Raw genomic sequence first — 19,130 nt, forward strand, 5'->3', positions numbered from 1 at the left:
CTTCTCCTCTCTTTCTGCCCTTGCCTTGCTCATTTTTAAAAGGTCTGTAATAACTTCTCCCAAATGAACAAAACAGGAAGGCGTAGGAAAGCAAGCGGGAGAGCGGATGAGAGGTAAAAGGGAAGGAGAGAGAGAGAGAGAAGAGGAAAGGGAAATCAAGCGGGAGAGATGGTGAGGTGGCCAGGAATGATTTTTATTTTATACTAATTCCACCTTTGCCAGGCCACCCCCCAGAAAACTAAGATTAGTACTTTTACTTTCTTATATTGATTCATTATAATTGGGAGTTGGTAAGGGGGTGTAACCAGTTTTACGTCAGTGCAGTTTTGCTGAAATCACTGGAGCAGCACTAACGTAAAGCTGGGAGTGACCAGTATTTGGTCTGACACATTTCAGTGCACGGTGTGGCAGGGAGCTGCGAAGCCTCCATGAGTTGACAAGGCTACGAGGTACAGTATGTGAACATGGAAGTGACCAAATTCTTACCCGGGGGCGAGTAATTTCTCAGACAGGCATATTTTACCGGATACCCGAGATATTCATCAAGGATGGGATATACCAATCCAACTAGGGAACAGATACATTTTTGGCTGATATTAAAGAAGGCATCCATAAATATCTGGAAACCTGTCTAGGATCAGGGGAGGTAGCCAATCTAATTTCTGGTGCCTCTTTGCAGTAGATGTCCAGTGCAGGTATTCATTATGGACTGGATATGGTGATTGGATACAATTGATGAGTTCAGTGCTCCTACGTTTACAATGGAATGTCAATTGCCCCTCCTTTCTAGCACCCTCATATGAGGGATATGGTGGGGTCCCAGCAGCATGGTGGCTAGGACCAGATTGGAAATGGGGAGGGCTGATGGTGGCCCCTCTCCCCTCCCCCCCCCGAGTATATGAAAGGGATTATGAAAATGGTGATGACCCGCACTGTCCAATTTATTTGCCAGGAACTCCCAAATATTTAAAGAGATTGAAGTTGCAGCCTCATTAAAATCCCACATAGTGGATGAGTGGTTAAGGCCCTTATCTACAGTTCTGAAGATCACGGGTTCAAGTATTTACTCCCTCTCCCTCTGAAAGGCCGCCTCCAGTTCAATCAGCTCTAAAATAGGTACCTGATCCATCAGATTAGGGCACTCAAAGACAGTCAGATGTGATGCTGGCCACATCACTCCCTTGTATACCATTGACTATGAAGCAGACCGGTCTTAACCATGTGCCATTGACTCCTGGGAACTTTGACATTACCTCCTGGCGTTCTTCCAACATAGCTGACAATGGGTGTAAATTATATTTCAACCTTCCGCTGGCATTACAGTAATGAAATGTAAATATTTACCCTGTGGATTTAGGAACATACAAGATATATATAATCCAATGATACACCTACACAGAGAGATCACATGTACTGTACTCATGGTCTCTGTAATTACTTTGGATCCACATCAGTTGCCCTGAACTGTTTAGCTGATTCTACTTCATTGAGATTAGAGATCAGATTCAGGATAAACTAAGAAAAGGTAGGAGAATTACAAAAATTTATAGGGCTCAAAATGTGGCTTGACGTATGTAGCAAGTTATTCTTTTTCGGCTTATCCCACATTAACCCGTCTTCCCCTTCCCTCACAGAGGGGTAGCAGCCTCTTACTAGTACAGGTGTAATCTCCCTACTTGAAGGCCTAATACTGCTCCCACTGCAATCAATTGCAAAACCTGAATGGAGTCCAGAGCAGAGCCTACAGAATTACAGAATTCAGCAGAGTATACAATTCTCTTACTACCTTCTCATTGTCCATCATTTCAGTGCTCATATATAAAGATGTTAAATTGTATCAACACATGCACTATGAAAAAAGCTGTTTTTAAAACAAAGCATTGTGGGAACAAAGGCATAAAGGTTAACACTATTATTAAAGAAGCTCGGGTTTGTATCGTGTCAGTGAATCAACTCTAGGGCAATGTGGTCAGAGACTGCTTGTGTGGCATTAAAAGGGATAAATATGGATTTTTCAGCAGACGTTGTGTGGGTGTAGGAGTTCCAATTGGGCCAGTTAAAAATTCAAGTTTCTGACATTATCTAAGATCAGGTCTACATGTGTCTCACCACAGTAATGAACAGAGTGTTGTACTTGCTGTTTACTTTTCCGCAGCTCTCCCTCGGTAGTCTGCTATAAAAAGGAACTTTCCCAGGGAATCTTTCGGTTATTGAGATAGATGAGCTTCTAGTCAACTGAACAAAGCTCTGCTGAGCAACTTCAAATGTATCCATTGCTTTTAAGAGAACAATCCAAAAATGATGTTTTCCTGTCTGTGAGCTATACATCACTGATAAATTATTTCAGGTGGAAATTTAAGCCATCTGGTTGATTCTCAGTTTTTCTTTGCAGAATTCAAGGGGCCCTATTTTGTTCTCCTTCCACATTCAAAATTCTCATCAACTTCAATTGGGGGACAGAAGGTGACAAAAATGCAGAACTAGGCTCTACTATAATAAACATCATATTTAGGACGTTCATAACTCTTTTCATCGGAGGATCTCAAAAATCATTATAAAAGGTGAGTTATAGTTTTATTCACATTATTGTGTCTCTGATATTTCTATTTCATCTTTAACAGACGCTCACCAAGACCCAAAGAGAAAATTTCTCATGCTTTTGATTCCATAGTCTCTTTAGGAATATTGTTTCTAATACCTCTTCCACTTTGTAGTGCATCTTTATTGTATGTGGTGATGTTGCAGTTGTGTTGGTCCCAGGATATTAGAGACACAAGGTGGGTAAGATTGGATCAGCTTCCATTGGTGAGACACAAACTTTTGAGCTTACATAGCTTCTTCGCGTCAGAACTCTGTGTAAGCTCAAAAGCTTGTCTTTCTCTCTCCAACAGAAGCTAGTCCAATAAAAAGATATAACCTCACCCACTGTGTGTGTCTAATTTTTTTTTCTTTTTAGACCAGTGCAAGGTTTGAATCAATATTCCCCTTACTTCAGTAGTAGGAAAAATGTTGTCATCAACATTAAGTAGGCTCCAATATTTAAACACCTACTAGAACTAGGCAAACCTTAGCATTAAGATTCAAATGAAACCATGCTGAAAGGTATCAGGAAGAGTGAGTGACTGTGTAAGAAAAAAGGAATTCTAGGATAATTCTTACCCTTTAGTCACATCCCACAGAAAATGTGATCAGGCTTGGAGGTGCGCAAGTTACTGCAGTGTATGATAATGGTGAGTAAATGGTGATTTTTAAACAGTGCCTGCTGTAAAGAATCTTAAAACCAGAGAAGATGAGCTCATGGTAAGATTATTTTGTTGCACGTCATACAAAGCGACTTACTTAACGCCTGCAGTCAAGTGGATAAGAAGTTACACTTGCTCTCTTTCCTAATCATGAAATGACAAAAGCATTAGATAGAGCAGAAGCTAGTGCTCATTTATCCACCAGGAGGTGGACACAGCATGGGTAGCAACAATGTAAGCTTCCCCCACATTGCTCCCAGCTATGTTCTCATCCATATTCAGAATCAAAAGAAATTTCATTCCCTATGATCCATTTCATCTTTGGCCATGGTACAGACAATGCTAATGAGTTGTTACTGGAGTTCTGTAACGTGGACGTTTGTCCTCAAAGCTGTATTTACAGACTACAAGGCAAAAAGCTACTAGTCAGCAACGATATTTAGCCACTACTGACATGAGCCTGAAATCTAATAATTTGGGGGTTTGATTCTCCACCGCCTTTTGTCATGTGTAGCCTGTTACCCTCGTGCAAAGTGACTATAACAGGAGTGCAAAAACATCACCATGCTGATTTGGTAGACTTTTACACTCACTTTGTAAAGAAGTAGGTGCAACATGCTGAAGACTCTGTCCTTAGAATAGTAAGGAAAATATTCTATAATTTTTAAAATCTAAAGCAAAAGCAGTCTTACTAAAAAATTTAATCAAATGGTATTTTTGTTAACCTGGATTTCTCATCTTGCTAATATAATTCTTGTCCAACATGTGGTTTTCTCTCTAAACAGTGAAAAGATAGCAATGTTCTAGAAGGTAAGTATTATAGCTGGACTTCACTAATTCCCATACATGACTGAGAACCATTGCAAATTAAACACATTTTGGGGAAAATAGCGAATAGATTTGTTTATGTTTTAAAAAGCTCAATCTGGAAAATTTGAATCTGGATCTCAAACATCCCAAACTAAAACACTGTTTCTAAAATGAACAAACTCTTTATGATGCTTAAGGTACACTTAGTCAACTGTACTTTACTTGTGATGTGACTTGTAATTAGTTTTAACTATCACAACTCAACTAAATATTCTGAAGTCAGATTTGTGGAGTAGCAAGGTGTGAAGTAGCAAGGGCTGGTTGTATTTCTGAATAAAAACACTGTTTTGTTGTCAGATTGGCACTCCAGTGTTGAGGTCAGCAGTGATGCCATGTGGTAATCCAGAAGTGGGCATTTCAGAAGGATAGAGAAGACACTGCAATAGCATTATGTAAGATCTCCAATTAAAGAAAGTTAAATCTCGCTGCTGCAGTATATCTATCATTCGGAGTTGCCACAAGTGAAACCAGGGAGAAATGCTAGTTGAAAATATGGCAAAGAATGAGAAAATGGGGCTGGAACTAATGGCATATTTGGAAAAGCTTTCAAAAGCGGAACATTTAAAACTCAAATGTGGATTGAGAAATTATACAAAAGCAGATCTAGTACATACGGGTCAGCTATTCTGTATTGCTGAGCTATATTTTTAAATTCTGACAGTCACAGTTTGAGATGAGATTTGCAGGCACTATTTGGATAATTTTCTTGGTGACTTATATTGGGGTTTATAGTCATGTATATATAAAAAAAATAAGTCAGAGGGAGCTGTGAATGCTCAGCACATTAAAAGTCAAGCCACTTAAATAAGTGTCTAAATATAAATTTAGATGCCAAACTTTTGACATTCAAACTTTTAAAAAAGTTTGACCAGAATTCCACAAAGAGCCTCAACCAATATGCATTATAATGATATGCTTCATTTTGCATTTCTTCTCTCTAAATCCAAAAAGCCCATAGGAAAAGACGACAAAACATTCTGTGGATATATTTTTTAAGTTAAAAAAATGGGTTGTATTTATATAAGGTGTTTACCAAACTGAACATGTTGGCTAGAATACCAGGTAAAAAAGAACACAAAAGTATGCTAAAACACAAGATTTTTCTCCCCCACTAAATTTGTATGGCATTGAAGAATTACAGTATTTCAGAAAGATTATGCAACACTTCTTGATTTTTAGGGTATTCCTGCCTTTTCAAAATCCATGATCAGGGAATTTGTGCTTTACAGTGTGGACATGAAAATAAAACCATAGAAATGAGGTCTTTTGTTAAGACAAACACCTCAGCATTGCTCTCCCAGAGTGTCACTGAACAACTTCACTAACAACCATCGACTACATCCATTATAGATTTTGACAGCTTTAGGCCTACATATTATGTTTTTGTGAATAAATGCCACACATATTTAGCCACTGAAGAGCTAGGCTTTTATTTTGTGTATAAATCTGTGTTTAATGAGCCTTGAAAGAGATGATTGGTAAATAACAGCATGCTGCACACAAGCTCAACTGCCTCCAAATTATATTGTTTATAATTATATAATTGTATAATATAACGTGTGTCCAACAGTCTTCCATTGTTTTATTACTGCCTGACACTACAACACTGATGTAAATCACCTTTTCACTTTCACAGTCAGCCACTTTTACTTGGACAGCACAAATACACTTTTGACTGTTGTATATAGATAACGTAAGAACGGCCATAGTGAGTCAGACCAGAGGTCCATCTACCCCATATTGTGCCTTCCGACAGTGGCCCATGACAGGTGCTTCAGAGGGAATGAAGAGAACATGCAATCATCAGGTGATTCATCGGTGGTAGCCCATTCCCAGCTTCTGGCAAACCGAGGCTAGGGACACCATCCTGCCCAATAGCCATTCATGGACTTACAAAGCAAAGACTTACAAGCCTCAGCATCATGTAGCAATGCAATTGGCCATACTCAAGAGGGAGGAAGGGAAAAAGAGCAAAAGTGCAAGGAAAAGCAAGTATGAGAGAATTACTAGTTCAAACCACATATCACATTTTCAAATTAATAACCATAATAGAGAGAATCTTACTGGCATCTGGTCCTGCATTCACTGCCCACCCAAAACTCCCATGGGAAGCGGAAGCACAATACCTAGGATGTGGTCCTTAGTTTGTTTTGATACCATTATATGGATATTGCAGCCTGTATGATAAAGACTTTGAAATTACCATAAATCTTATCAGCAAACCCTCTATTATCCTGCTAAACCACCATACACAAACCCCTCATCATTCTGAGTTGTTTTTAATCCCTCTATTCCATCTCTCACACAGTAATCTGATTTTTAACAGTTTATTATACTGGCATGTCAATGTATATTCATAATAGATACCCACATTAAGAGTCTTGGATGAAATCATGGCCCAATTGAAGTCAATGGCAAAACTTCAATGAGACCAGGATCTCACCCCCTTGGTATTATTTTCAGCCACATCCTTTCTATGCTATGCCTTGTTTTGAATAAAGGTTTTCAGATGTGCAGGTTTCTCTGCTATTTATCCCATGACTACCTCACATCCGCAACACATGCCCTTGTCAACAATGAAGCTTGATTACTATAATTCCCTCTTTGCAGGGCTTCCAGCAGTGTTTCTTCATCACTGGTAGCTAGTGCAGAATTCAGCAATAGACCTGCTCACCTCATATTATACTCATCCTGCATTCTTTGCTCCTGGCTGCCTATAAAATGGCAAATTGACTTTAAGTTGGCCCCAGTTGATTTTTAAAGCTCATAATAGAAAATAATCTGGCTATATTGCAGAACTATTCACTGAACTTTGCTTTAATGGTGTGAAATGATGCAACCTTTAAGGTTTCCAACATTCCGCTGTAAATTGGTGAATGATAGAGCCTTTACAGAGACCTCTACAACGTTACGTTCATGTCCCATGACTACCCAACCTATTCCATCCTTCTCCAGCTTTTAAAAACATTTCAAAATCTTCCACATATAAACATGTTTATAGTCTAACAATTCCCCTGTGCTTGATGATTTATTTCATGTTGTGAAGTCTATTTTAACAGCTTTGGCAATTCCCCTAGTTGGCAGTTGCTTTATAAATACAACTATGATTAATTTTTCAATGTCACCATTAAAACCATTACAAACACCTTTAGAAGTCAATTAACACTACAGTGGACTGTGATATTCATGATATTCCCCAAGTACTCCCCATGTTAATTGAACCACTGTAGAACAACAGTTTTCTAAGATGTAGATTTGAAAATGTAACGCTCATTTTATCTAGTTTGACATTCAAAGTAAACAGGTTTTGCCATTAGAATTGTTTATCAGCCAACAGCCCACGTTCAAAAATTGCCCCTTTTATGAAAATTCTTGATCAAACCCCATTTTAATACAACGTTATATTTTGTTTGTGCTGTGAGAACCAGATAAAACCTTCTAAAACAGAATATTCAAATTTATACTGCATAACCCAGTTTTAAAAATACCCAGTATAATTTCCATTATGCAATCACTGTGCAAATATGCCTGCAAGATCTGCTGATGAAAATATTTATCACTCTCGATATAGTAGTAGGTTTTCATTTAAAAAAAACCCCTGATACCAGAGCAAGAAATACTGCTGAGAAATAATGTACTGGGCAACCCTGTACAACTTCTGTGTAGCAAACCTTTCTTCCCTCCTCCCCCTTTACTGACACACATACAAACACGGTTTGAATCTGTAATTACGAGTCACTATCAGTAGTGGGTGTAATGCATTCAAGTTTCTATTTTGTCTAGACCATGCTGTTTTAAATAGCAGAAATGCAAGAAGTATGGGGAGTAAGCAGGAAGAACTTGAAATGCTAGTTGATAAACACAATTAAGGCAAAATTAGAAATGTTAAGGTAAAAAGTGAGATTAAACTAGCTAGAGACAAAGGGTAACAAGCAAACATTCTACAAATACATTATAAGCAAGACGACGACCAAGGACAGGGTAGGATCGTTACTCAATAAGGGGGGAGAAACAGTAACAGAAAATGTGGAAATGGCAGAAGTGTTAATTGATGTTTTTGTTTCAGTTTTCACCAAAAAGTTTAGTAGTGATTGGACGTCTAATATAGTGGATGCCAGTGAAAATTAGATAAAGTCAGAGGCTAAAATAGGGAAAGAACAAGTTAAAAATTACTTAGTACAAGTTAGATATATTAAAGTCACCAGGGCCTGATGAAGTACATCATAGAATACTCAAGGAGTTGCCTGAGGAAGTATCTGAGCCATTAGCATCACAGATGATGGGAGAGATTCCAGAGCACTGGAAAAGGACAAATATAGTGCCAATCTATAACAAGGAGAATAAGGACAACTTGGGGAATTTCAGACCAGTCAGCTTAACTTCGGTACCTGGAAAGGTAATGGAACAAATAATTAAGCAATCAATTGCAAACACCTAGAGGTTAATAAGGTGAAAAGTAACAGTCAGCATGGATTTGTCAAGAACAAATGATGTCAAACCAACCTAATAGCTTTCTTGACATGGTAACAAGCCTTATGGATGGCAGGGGAGAAAGCGGTAGACATGGAATATCTTGACTTTAGAAAGGTTTTTGAAACTGTCTCACATGACCTTCTCATAAACAAACTAGGGAAATACAACCTAGATGGGTACAAAACTGGTTGGAAAACCATTCCCAGAGAGTAGTTATCAGTGGCTGACAGTCAAGCTGGAAGGGCATATCCTGCAGGTATTAGTTCCGGTTCGGTTTAATAACTTTGTCAGTGATTTAGATAATGGCATAGAGAGCACACTTACAAAGTTTGTGGACAATATCAAGTTGGGAGGGGTTGTAAGTGCTTTGGAGGATAGGATTAAAATTCAAAATGATCTGGACAAACTGGAGAAATGGTCTGGGGGGAAAAAAGGATGAAATTCAATAAGAATAAATGCAAAATACTCCATTTAGAAAGGAACAATCAATTGCACATATACAAAATGGGAAATTATTGCCTAGGAAGGAGTACTGCAGAAATGTATCTGGGGGTCATAGTGGATCATAAGCTAAATATGAGTCAACAGTGTAGCCAAAAAAAGCAAACATCATTCTGGGATGTATTATCAGGAGTGTTGTAAGCAAGACACGAGAAGTAATTCTTTTGCTCTATTCTGAGCTGATTAGGCCTCATCTGGAGTAGTGTGTCCAGTTCTGGATGCCACATTTCAGGAAAGATGTGGACAAATTGGAGAAAGTCCAGAGAACAACAACAAAAATGATTAAAGGTCTAAAAAACATGAACTATGAGGGAAGATTGAAAAAACTGGGTTTGTTTAGTCTGGAGAAGAGAAGACTGAGGGGGGACGTGATAACAATTTTCAAGTACATAGAAGTTTGTTACAAAGAGGAAGGAGAAAAATTATTTTCCTTTACCTCTGAGGATAGAACAAGAAGCAATGGGCTTAAATTGCAGTGAGGGAGGTTTAGGTTAGACATTAAGAAAAACTTCCTAACCATCAGGGTGTTTAAGCATTGAACTAAATTGCTCAGGGAAGTTGTGGAATCTCCATCATTGGAGATTTTTAAGAGCAGGTTAGACAAACACCTGTCAGGGATGGTCTAGATAATATTTAGGCCTGCCAGGAATACAGGGGACTTGTCAAGGTTCCTTCCCCACTCTGAGCTCTAGGGTACAGATGGAGGGACCGGCATGAAAACCTCCTAAGCTTACTTTTTCCAGCTTAGGTTAAAACTTCCCCAAGGTACAAACTATTTTACCTTTTGCCCTTGGACTTCCACTGCCACCACCAAATGTCTAACCGGGTTTATTTTTGAGAAAGCGTTGTTTGGAAACGTCTTTCCCTCCAAAATCCTCACCAAAACCTTGCACCCCCCTTCCTGGGGAAGGTTTGATAAAAAATCCTCACCAATTTGCCTAGGTGACCACAGACCCAAACCCTTGGATCTTAACAATGAAAAAAGCATTCAGTTTCTTACCAGAAGAATTTTAATAGAAGAAACAGTAAAAAGAATCTGTAAAATCTGGATGGTAAATACCTAACAGGGTAATTAGATTCAAAACAGAGAATCCATTCTATTCAGCCCAGCTTATTTTCTCAGCCATTTAAAGAAATCATAATCTAACGCATATGTAGCTAGATTACTTACTAAGTTCTAAGACTCCATTCCTGTTCTGTCCCCGGCAAAAGCATCACACACACAGACACAGACTCTTTGTTTCTCCCCCCCTCCAGCTTTGAAAGTATCTTGTCTCCTCATTGGTCATTGTGGTCAGTTGCCAGCGAGGTTATTCTAGCTTCTTAACCTTTACAAGTGCAAGGGTTTTTCCTCTGGCCAGGAGGGATTTTAAAGGCGTTTACCCTTCCCTTTATATTTATGACAGGACTGGACTAGAAAACCTCTCAAGGTCCCTTCCAATCTTAAGATTCTATGAAATATATATGAGAAAGACCTTTTTACTCTAAATGTCTCAGTAGGTGAGACCACAATAAGAAACTTATTTTTCTTAAAATAAGGAACTTTTGCTCCTGTTGAAGCAGATGCCTACACCAAAGATTAAAGAGCATAAATATACACACATCCATGGCTCTCTCATTGGTGATTGGAAGCAAAGGTAATATGCTTCATGGTAGCATATTACTTAATTTTAAAAACCGGAGCAGAGGCATCAGAACCAAACTGGAAATGTGTAGATTTCAGATACAAGGCAGCCCTGTTAAAATGGGCAACTCAAGAAGCATCCACTAAATCTGCAGCAACAGGAAGTAAAATGTACATTGACAAGACAGACAAACTGCGGGATAACATACATGTGTGGCTCTACTAAACACGTGAAAGAATTCCCAAGTGGGGGCAGACTGGTGGGTCACAGGACATATTGAGATGCTACAAAGCATGGGCCAAGTGCTATGCTTCCTTCACAGCACAGAGCCTCATTTCCACTGCATCCCATTCCCAAAACACTAGTACAGCACCTCAACCACTGAATTTCTAACTGCCCTCCTCCCCAATCCAGCGCTCCCTGTGAAGTTCTACACATCATTCTCCCCAGTTGGTGGTCTCTCCAGATCCCCAGCTTCCTACTTCCAATTAGAGACTCTTACACACCTGTCAAGGTTCCTTCCCCACTCTGAACTCTAGAGTACAGATGTGGGGACCTGCATGAAAGACTCCCTAAGCTTATTCTTACCAGCTTAGGTTAAAAGCTGCCACCACCAGTGTTACACAAAGAACAGGAAAGTTCCCACTTGGAAACGTCTCCCACCCAAAATATCCCCCCAAGCACTATACCCCCTTTCTTGGGGAAGGCTTGATAAAAATCCTCACCAATTTGCATAGAAGAACACAGACCCAAACCCTTGAATCTGAAGAACAATGAAAAAAGCAATCAGGTTCTTAAAAGAAGAATTTTAATTGAAGAAAAAGTAAAAGAATCACCTCTGTAAAATCAGGATGGTAAATACCTTACAGGGTAATCAGATTCAAAACATAGAGAATCCCTCTAGGCAAAACCTTAAGTTACAAAAAGACACAAAAAACATTGTACATTCCATTCAGCACAACTTATTTTATCAGCCATTTAAACAAAACAGGTTTCAGAGTAGCAGCCGTGTTAGTCTGTATTCGCAAAAAGAAAAGGAGTACTTGTGGCACCTTAGAGACTAAAATTTATTTGAGCATAAAAACGAAAGCTTATGCTCAAATAAATTTGTTAGTCTCCAAGGTGCCACAAGTACTCCTTTTCTTTAAACAAAACAGAATCTAATGCATATCTAACTAGATTGCTTACTAACTCTTTACAGGAGTTCTGAGCTGCATTCCTGCTCTGGTCCCGGCCAAAGCATCACACAGACAGAGAGAAACTTTGTTTGGAAGGTTCACACACTGGGTTATAGTATTGCCAACCTAAAAACATTCAAAAATCATGAGGCGCACCTCCCAGGAGTCATGAGATTGAAAAAAACACTAGGATTATTAAACCAAAAAAACCCAAACAATTGGAATTGTTTTAATCTGCCCTCAGGTTTCTGAGCCATTGGGGTGCACTCTCTTGGCATTACCAGGCTTCCTCGGCAACCATGACTAGAAACTTTTTTTAAATGACTGCCGAGATTCATATGCAGTCTTTTCATTTCAGAAGTTGGGGCCTTAAGACAGACAGACAGACACACACTTTGCAAGAGTTTCAATCCAAATCACAAGAATTGGCATAATTCGATTTGTGCAACGATCCTGAGTGTACAGCTGCTGGTCCTCTGCCAGTTCCTCCCTGTCCCTCTACTGCTGGCCAGTGACTGCTTCCTTTATGAAGTGTCGATGCCAAGCATGATAGAGCTCTAAAGATTATGGGGCACCTGAAGTGCCATCACCTGTCTTGCTACCAAGCACAAGCAATAGCATGGTAACAGGTCAGGTGCCAGCACTTCAGAGAACAGGTTGCTACTGATTGAGGTAGGGTGGAGATGGGAATACAGCTCTGAGGAAGCCAAATAGGCCTGTTAAACAGTGTCTAGCCCAGGCAAAAATGAATCCTCATAATCAGAAAAGCTATAATGATTCCCTAGCCTAAGCATGCTAGGCCAGCTTGTCCCTGCTCTTGAACCACAATCAGATGGCAAAATTTGCAGATGATACAAAATTACTCAAGATTGCAGTCAGACAAATCCAAAGGTAAGAGTTACAGAGGGGTCTTACAAAACTGGGTGACTGGGCAGATGAAAGTGTAAAGCAACACACAATGGAAAAAAAATCTCAACTATACATATAAAACGATGGGGTCTAAATTACCTGTTACCACTCAAGAAAGATCTTGGAGTCATCATGGATAGTTCTGTGAAAATACCTGCTTAATGTGTGGGGGTAGTCAAAAAAATCTAACAATGTTAGGGACCATTAGGAAAGAAAATCGATAAAAAGACCAAGTATCATAATGCTTCTATATAAATCCATGGTATGCCCACACCTTGAATGCTATTGACAGTTCTGGTTACCTCATTTCAAAAACAGATATATTAGAAAGAAAAGGTGCAGAGAAGGGCAACAAAAATGATTAGTATGGAACAGCTTCCATATGAGGGGGGATTAAGACGACGGGGATTATTCATTTTGGAAAACAGACAATTAAGGGGCAATATGATAGAAGTTTATAAAATCATGAATGATGTGGGGAAAGCAAATAGGGAAGTGTGTATCTCTTCACATAACACAAGAATTAGCGGTCACCAATTAATTTAATAGGCAGCAAGTTTAAAAACAAACAAAGGAAGTACTACTTCACACAACACACAGTCAACCTGTGGAACTTGTCATGGGATGCTCTGAAGGCCAAAAGTATAACTAGGTTCAAAAATGAATTAGATAAGTTAATGTAGGATAGGTCCATCAATAGCCAAGATGGTCAGGAACACAACCACATGCGCTGGGTCGTTAAACCTCCAACTGCCAGAAGCTGGGACTGGATGATAGATCACCTAAAATTGCCTTGTTCTATTTATTCCCTCTGATGCTTCTGACACTGGCCACTGTCAGACAGAAACCTGGGCTACGTGGACCAGGGGTCTGACCCAGTACAGACATTTCTTATATCCTGAGGGTCTTTTCCAATGATCTACTGTATGATATGGTTCTGCTCCAGATTTTACATTAGCTGTAAGGAACTTCAGTTTGCTTATTTGCATTTCCTGAATGCTTGCACCTGCACTCTAGGAATAAAGCCAACAGGCTGGGCATGTTTGCTTGTGAATGGAATTTTTTCCACCTCTTTTTAAAAGAGGTGGCCGGGAATGCCTGAGCTACTGCCTCTTGGTTGTCTTTCACTGCAACACTGTCCTCATTCCAGGGCTAGGGCTTAGCCCCTTGTCGGGGTTCCTTCCCCACTCTGAAATAGAGGTTTGAAGCTGGGGATTGGAGTCTATGGATCAACAGCTGAGAATGACCGGTGTGTGAATTCTTACAGCGATACTGTCTTCCCATTTCCTGGGTGCATGGTGGTGTGGGTTTTCGGTTTGTTTAAAAAAAAAATCAATTCCCCCACTGAGAAAACATCCTTTAAAAAATAGTTCTTCTATTAAAAACCATTATGATTTGCCAACAATGGCACAATGTACAATACAGCATAGGTGTTCCACTTTTCTGCCATTTGTCACATATTTTGATTGCTTGTGTCATGCATATGGAGGTTTGAAGGTTGCGAGACATGATGGCATGGCAAATGGGATTTTGCATTTCAAACTGGAAATAAATCAGAGGCTTATTTCCTGAGTTTTAAGTTCTCGGGTGTAGCAACAACAGCAAATATTACATCACAATCTGCTGCCTCACCACTCATTGTTCATCTGCAACTAGCATCCAGGTTGGCTAATACAATCTTGCAGTGCTCCCCAATTGGCAAATTCAGTCCATTATATCTTTGTTATTTGGTACTGAAAACTACTTTCCTACCCTCCCTCGAAGGAAACAATGTATGCATTTTAAGACGCTGTCTGAGACCAAAGATTTTGCTCTGAATCAATTAAAATCCCTCTTGGGGAAATGACAGGACGACTTTGAGACCAATTTAAGACCAGACAGTACATTCATTTTAGCATCCTGGCAGTTCCTAGGGCTCCCAGTCACATATGCTGGAAAGTACTCAGCCCTTCACAGGAAGTGACCCAGTCTTTTCAGGATTGGGCCCACTGTTGGCAGTGTACATCGGGCCTTTCTCTGCTGTTAACTGCCTTCCTACAAACTGTGAAATAATATTTATGCTCACTGGAAAAGGCTTCATCTGTATTACCTCAGATTACAGGAAGCAAGGAAAGCAGGCTAGTTCCCTTTGTGAATTCACATTTTCTCTTTAAACAGCTCACACATCCCCACAGGGAGGTTTCTTTGAAATATTTTCAAGACCCTGGAGCATTGTTCTCCTTTTTGACAATATTGATGTTATTGTAGCGTCCCCTTCAAAGATTTTGTCATAGTTAATATTGGCACAATTTCCCCTCTGATGTATCAACATTCCTTTGGGCTGTCCACCACAAAGGCTTCCAGTTCCTAAGATCACAAGGCATCTGAGGAATGAGCAAGGGTCACTTGATGCACATGCCTGTTAATTTTCAGGAGTTCTTAAAATCATTTTACTAAATTTTCACCAGACTACAAATGTGTGTGCCAATGTGTTTCTTCACGTTATTTGTACTGTTTCAATTGCCAACCCTTATAAATTATTCCTATGTTTATTACCTGTTGTATGAAGTGGCATTGCCTAGCTCCCTGTTTACTGTTTAGAATTTTTTTTTTTTTTTTTTTTTTTACACTGCAAAAAATTGCGTGGACTTCACTGGCTTCTTGCATAATTTGGAAAAGTTTTATTATGTCATGTCAAAACTTCCTCCATTCCAATGGAGCAAATCCTGCCTCCTGCACAAAACCTTGCAGGAGAGAGAACAATCCCAAAGCTACCTTCTGCATCATCTCTTAAAAAACAAACAAAAAACAAAAAAAAACCCCAATAAAACACAGTGATTCCAGTGCAAGGCCCTCTCTCCCTGCCAGACTCGGACAAATCAATGCCACCTTGTGGTCAACAGCATCAAAGGCAATGCATAGATTTAAAAAAAAAAAAAAAGTACGGACATTTGATCTTCCACTGACTAGTGGGAGAATACTACAAGTTGTCACTTGAAAGAAACTCACGTGTTTCCTGTTTGGTATGCTGCACAATGACAAACTGCACACACCTTTCCAACCCCTATTGAAAATATAATATTGGGGGATCAAAGGCCCATATTTTCAAGTTGGAAGAATTGGGAAGGTTTATCCTGGTCCTCTCTCTTGAGAATGTTGGGAAGGTGAATAAGGTCTTCTACAGACATTACATAGAAGGAAATAGGATACACTGGGGTCCTTGGGTGCATACCAACAGGATACTGTAAGGTCTGAACTGCATTCTTTAACTAGGGGGAAAAGGAGGATTTGCAGTTTGCAGGCTAGTATGTAACATTTTCCCTGGCATAGTGTGGCAGCCTGTGTCTTGCAGCTGAGTACTAGATAGGAGTGGGAAATGTGGGATAAGTAAGTAGAGTTAAGGTTGGGTTTAAAATGGTAAAAAAAAAAAAAAGAGTATTTCATTAATTGTTGAACTGCAAACATCTAATATCCCGACTTTCAAATGTTTTCTTCTAACCTTAATTCCTTACTGTCAAAGGTGTTTATTTTACTATGACAAGTCTAATAAAGGAACATTAAAGCATATATTTACAACAATCTTAACTCTACCTGAATGAAGTTTTGGATTGAATCTCAAGATTTTACAAATATTTATTATTTCACGACATACACTATTTAAACCATAACTCTAAATAAGATGTGAAATTGTACATGGATTAAAATCTGGAATTCAGACATTCTTTATTTTCAAAGATAAGTCCTCTTACAAGAGCATACATCAAGGGATATAGAAAAAATGAACCAGGGTTTTTTTTTTTGTTTTTTGTTTTTAAAAAAACCCTCACGTTATTAATATCAAAAAGTAGTTGAATTTGCTTGGATTGAAAAGTGAATTGCTAAATGCTAGATCCTGCACTGTACAACATGCAGGGGCAGCAGTCAACCCATGTGTTACACAATGCAGAAGCAGGACCTTGATCATTAAATAGATGCTAGATTACACAGTCATTTGTCTCAAAAATCTAAAGCAATTTGTTGATCAGTTATGGAACCATTATTAAGATTAACAAAGCTATCTTCCCTATTCTTATTCTGGGAAGCAAAAATGTTTTCCCCATCATCATAAAACATGGTGCTTTGGTCTTTGTTTAATCTAAGCTTGGCACGGAAGAGAATAGAAGCAGAGAAACTAAGAGCAGCAAATTCTGCCTTAAGCAACAGCAGTTATGATGTTGTTTATCGTGGATAACTTAAGCTACCTCTGGAAATAGAGCTCTGTGACAGTACAGTTTTTTCCAAATATCTGCTATACAAACTCTCTACCATGACAAGATGTAATCACTGTGGGTAAGGACCCAGCTAGGAGGGCTGGAGCGCTGTAAAAGGCCCCTAAAAACTCTGGGTTACAACTGGGGAAGGATTCCCCCCCCACAGGCACTTTAGAAGATAGCTCTAAGGCCGCCCTTAGAGAACCTCCTTGCAAGCCCTGGAATACAGGGATAGGGCCGCAGCACGTAGCACTGTGGAGATCCCAGGTAGTGCTTAGCCCCATAGGGCAGCTTAGGGGCACTGCTGTAATAACAGACAGTCCCACTAGAGCTGACTAAGTTATTCCAGGTACCTCCCTAGCCCAGTATAGGGAGGGCATAAAGGTGGCTTAAAACCACTTAGGGTCATCCTCCCACTGGGCAGAGAATTCTGTGCTGCGCCTCTAAGTGATGTGGCACACATCTCACGCAACACTTGTACCAACAGAAAGAGTGGATTTGCCATCAGATTTAGATACATAAATTTTCTTGGGTATCCTGAAGATCATAGAGATCTGAAGTGGGAAGACTGAATTTTTGCAAAGAATTCAGTAACAGCAATACATAACTGAGAACGTCCCCTTCCCCATCCACAAAGGCAAAACCAGTGAGGCTATTAGAGGCTTTACTAACATTTTCTAGATACTCTATTTTCTTTAGTAACAAATGAAGACACCAGTTTGAGTGTTGAGACTTCAGTTTACAACAGCAGACACTTCATATCGGCAGGGTTCTTCTGTACCGTTTCTAGTCTTGGAGACTATCAAAAGAATGAAACTGGTACTCAAGAGCATAAGAAGTTATGAGAACTGGTTCAAAAATTATATTGGTTGTAGTAACTTATTCTAAGGAAACTGACTTTTTCCATCATGTAATGGGAATCAGACTGAGACTACTGCTGTATTGGCAAAGAGAATAGTATGATTATTGAAACACAAGGAAAGTCCCCTTTTTATGCTGGAGCCCTGTGCTATCATATTGTTAATTGTTTTAAAGGGAGCTTCATCCCTATTTTTCCATTTGCATTTGTTGGCTTTATGAGTTAAAAGATCAGAAAGAAAATGGAAAGAAAGCCAGGATAGAAACTAGTGCCGCCTTATACTTATAAGGAAGCAAGGTCAAGAATTACAAAAAAAAAAAAAAAATTACCCCCCCAAGAAGGGTTTGTATCTTCATCAGCAAGAAACAAAGCCTATCAAATGGCTCCTAGAGAAGAATCTTCAACAAATGATTTTCAGGCATCTTGGATGTTTTTGCCAAAGTTCCAGGAGGGGTCAAAATTGGCCTTATAGTGAATAATGGCTTATCTTACTTATGGCTTCCTAATGATCTTTTTGATGCAATGACAATCAGCTGTGTGAGATGGTGGAGGAGGTTTCAAGAACAGTTCAGATAAAAATGTGTGTGTTTCATTTGGAGATTTCCATAAATTTGCATCTTCTGCATCTGTATGTTTTGTTGGTGAATAAGTTCCACTCTAGGTACCAGTAAGAGCAAAGAAAAACCACCACCATCACAGATTAGATTGGCACTAAAATAATGCATTGGAATTGGATGATCAAGCCATTTTGCTGCTTTACTGCAGTATGCATGGAGATTTACAGATTCTATTTAACCTCACAAAAGTACATTTTGTGTTACTGGGTTGTGTTTCTGTTGTCAAGTCATATTCCATAAAACTCAAGACAGTCTTTGAATCAGAACATTGAGGTGTAAACATAAATAAAACATGGCTATGTTCAAGCAATGCAGTTCTTTTGTTACTCCAAAATTCCTGGCAGATTTCTAAGAGATTCTCAAAGAAACAGAGATGAAAGTAACTAGGTAAACTAAACAACATGGCTAGTTCTGTTGGGATAGGTCTGAATTCACAAGGATCACTCAACAAGTCAGTTATGTTCTGTATCTTGCTAAAAGGAACTCTGGAGTAATAGATTATTCATTACACAAAACATGAAAACTTTAATTGACACAGAAGGGGTTATAAGGAAAGCTGGGTGAAACATTTGTAACAATCTTGAGACAGGTGAAACTCAGTCTCAGACTCACTGGTGAAATTGATCA

General features: G+C 39.2%; 1 protein-coding gene across 13 annotated transcripts in view; it reads right to left on the reverse strand.

Moving 5' to 3' along the window:
• The window catches only part of LOC119850530 (poly(rC)-binding protein 3-like), a 685,847-nt gene that overhangs the window by 423,735 nt on the left and 242,982 nt on the right, over positions 1-19,130 (reverse strand). The window lies entirely within an intron of this gene.

This window comes from Dermochelys coriacea, chromosome 2 (genome assembly GCF_009764565.3).
Source record: "Dermochelys coriacea isolate rDerCor1 chromosome 2, rDerCor1.pri.v4, whole genome shotgun sequence".
NCBI classification, from domain to species: domain Eukaryota; kingdom Metazoa; phylum Chordata; order Testudines; family Dermochelyidae; genus Dermochelys; species Dermochelys coriacea.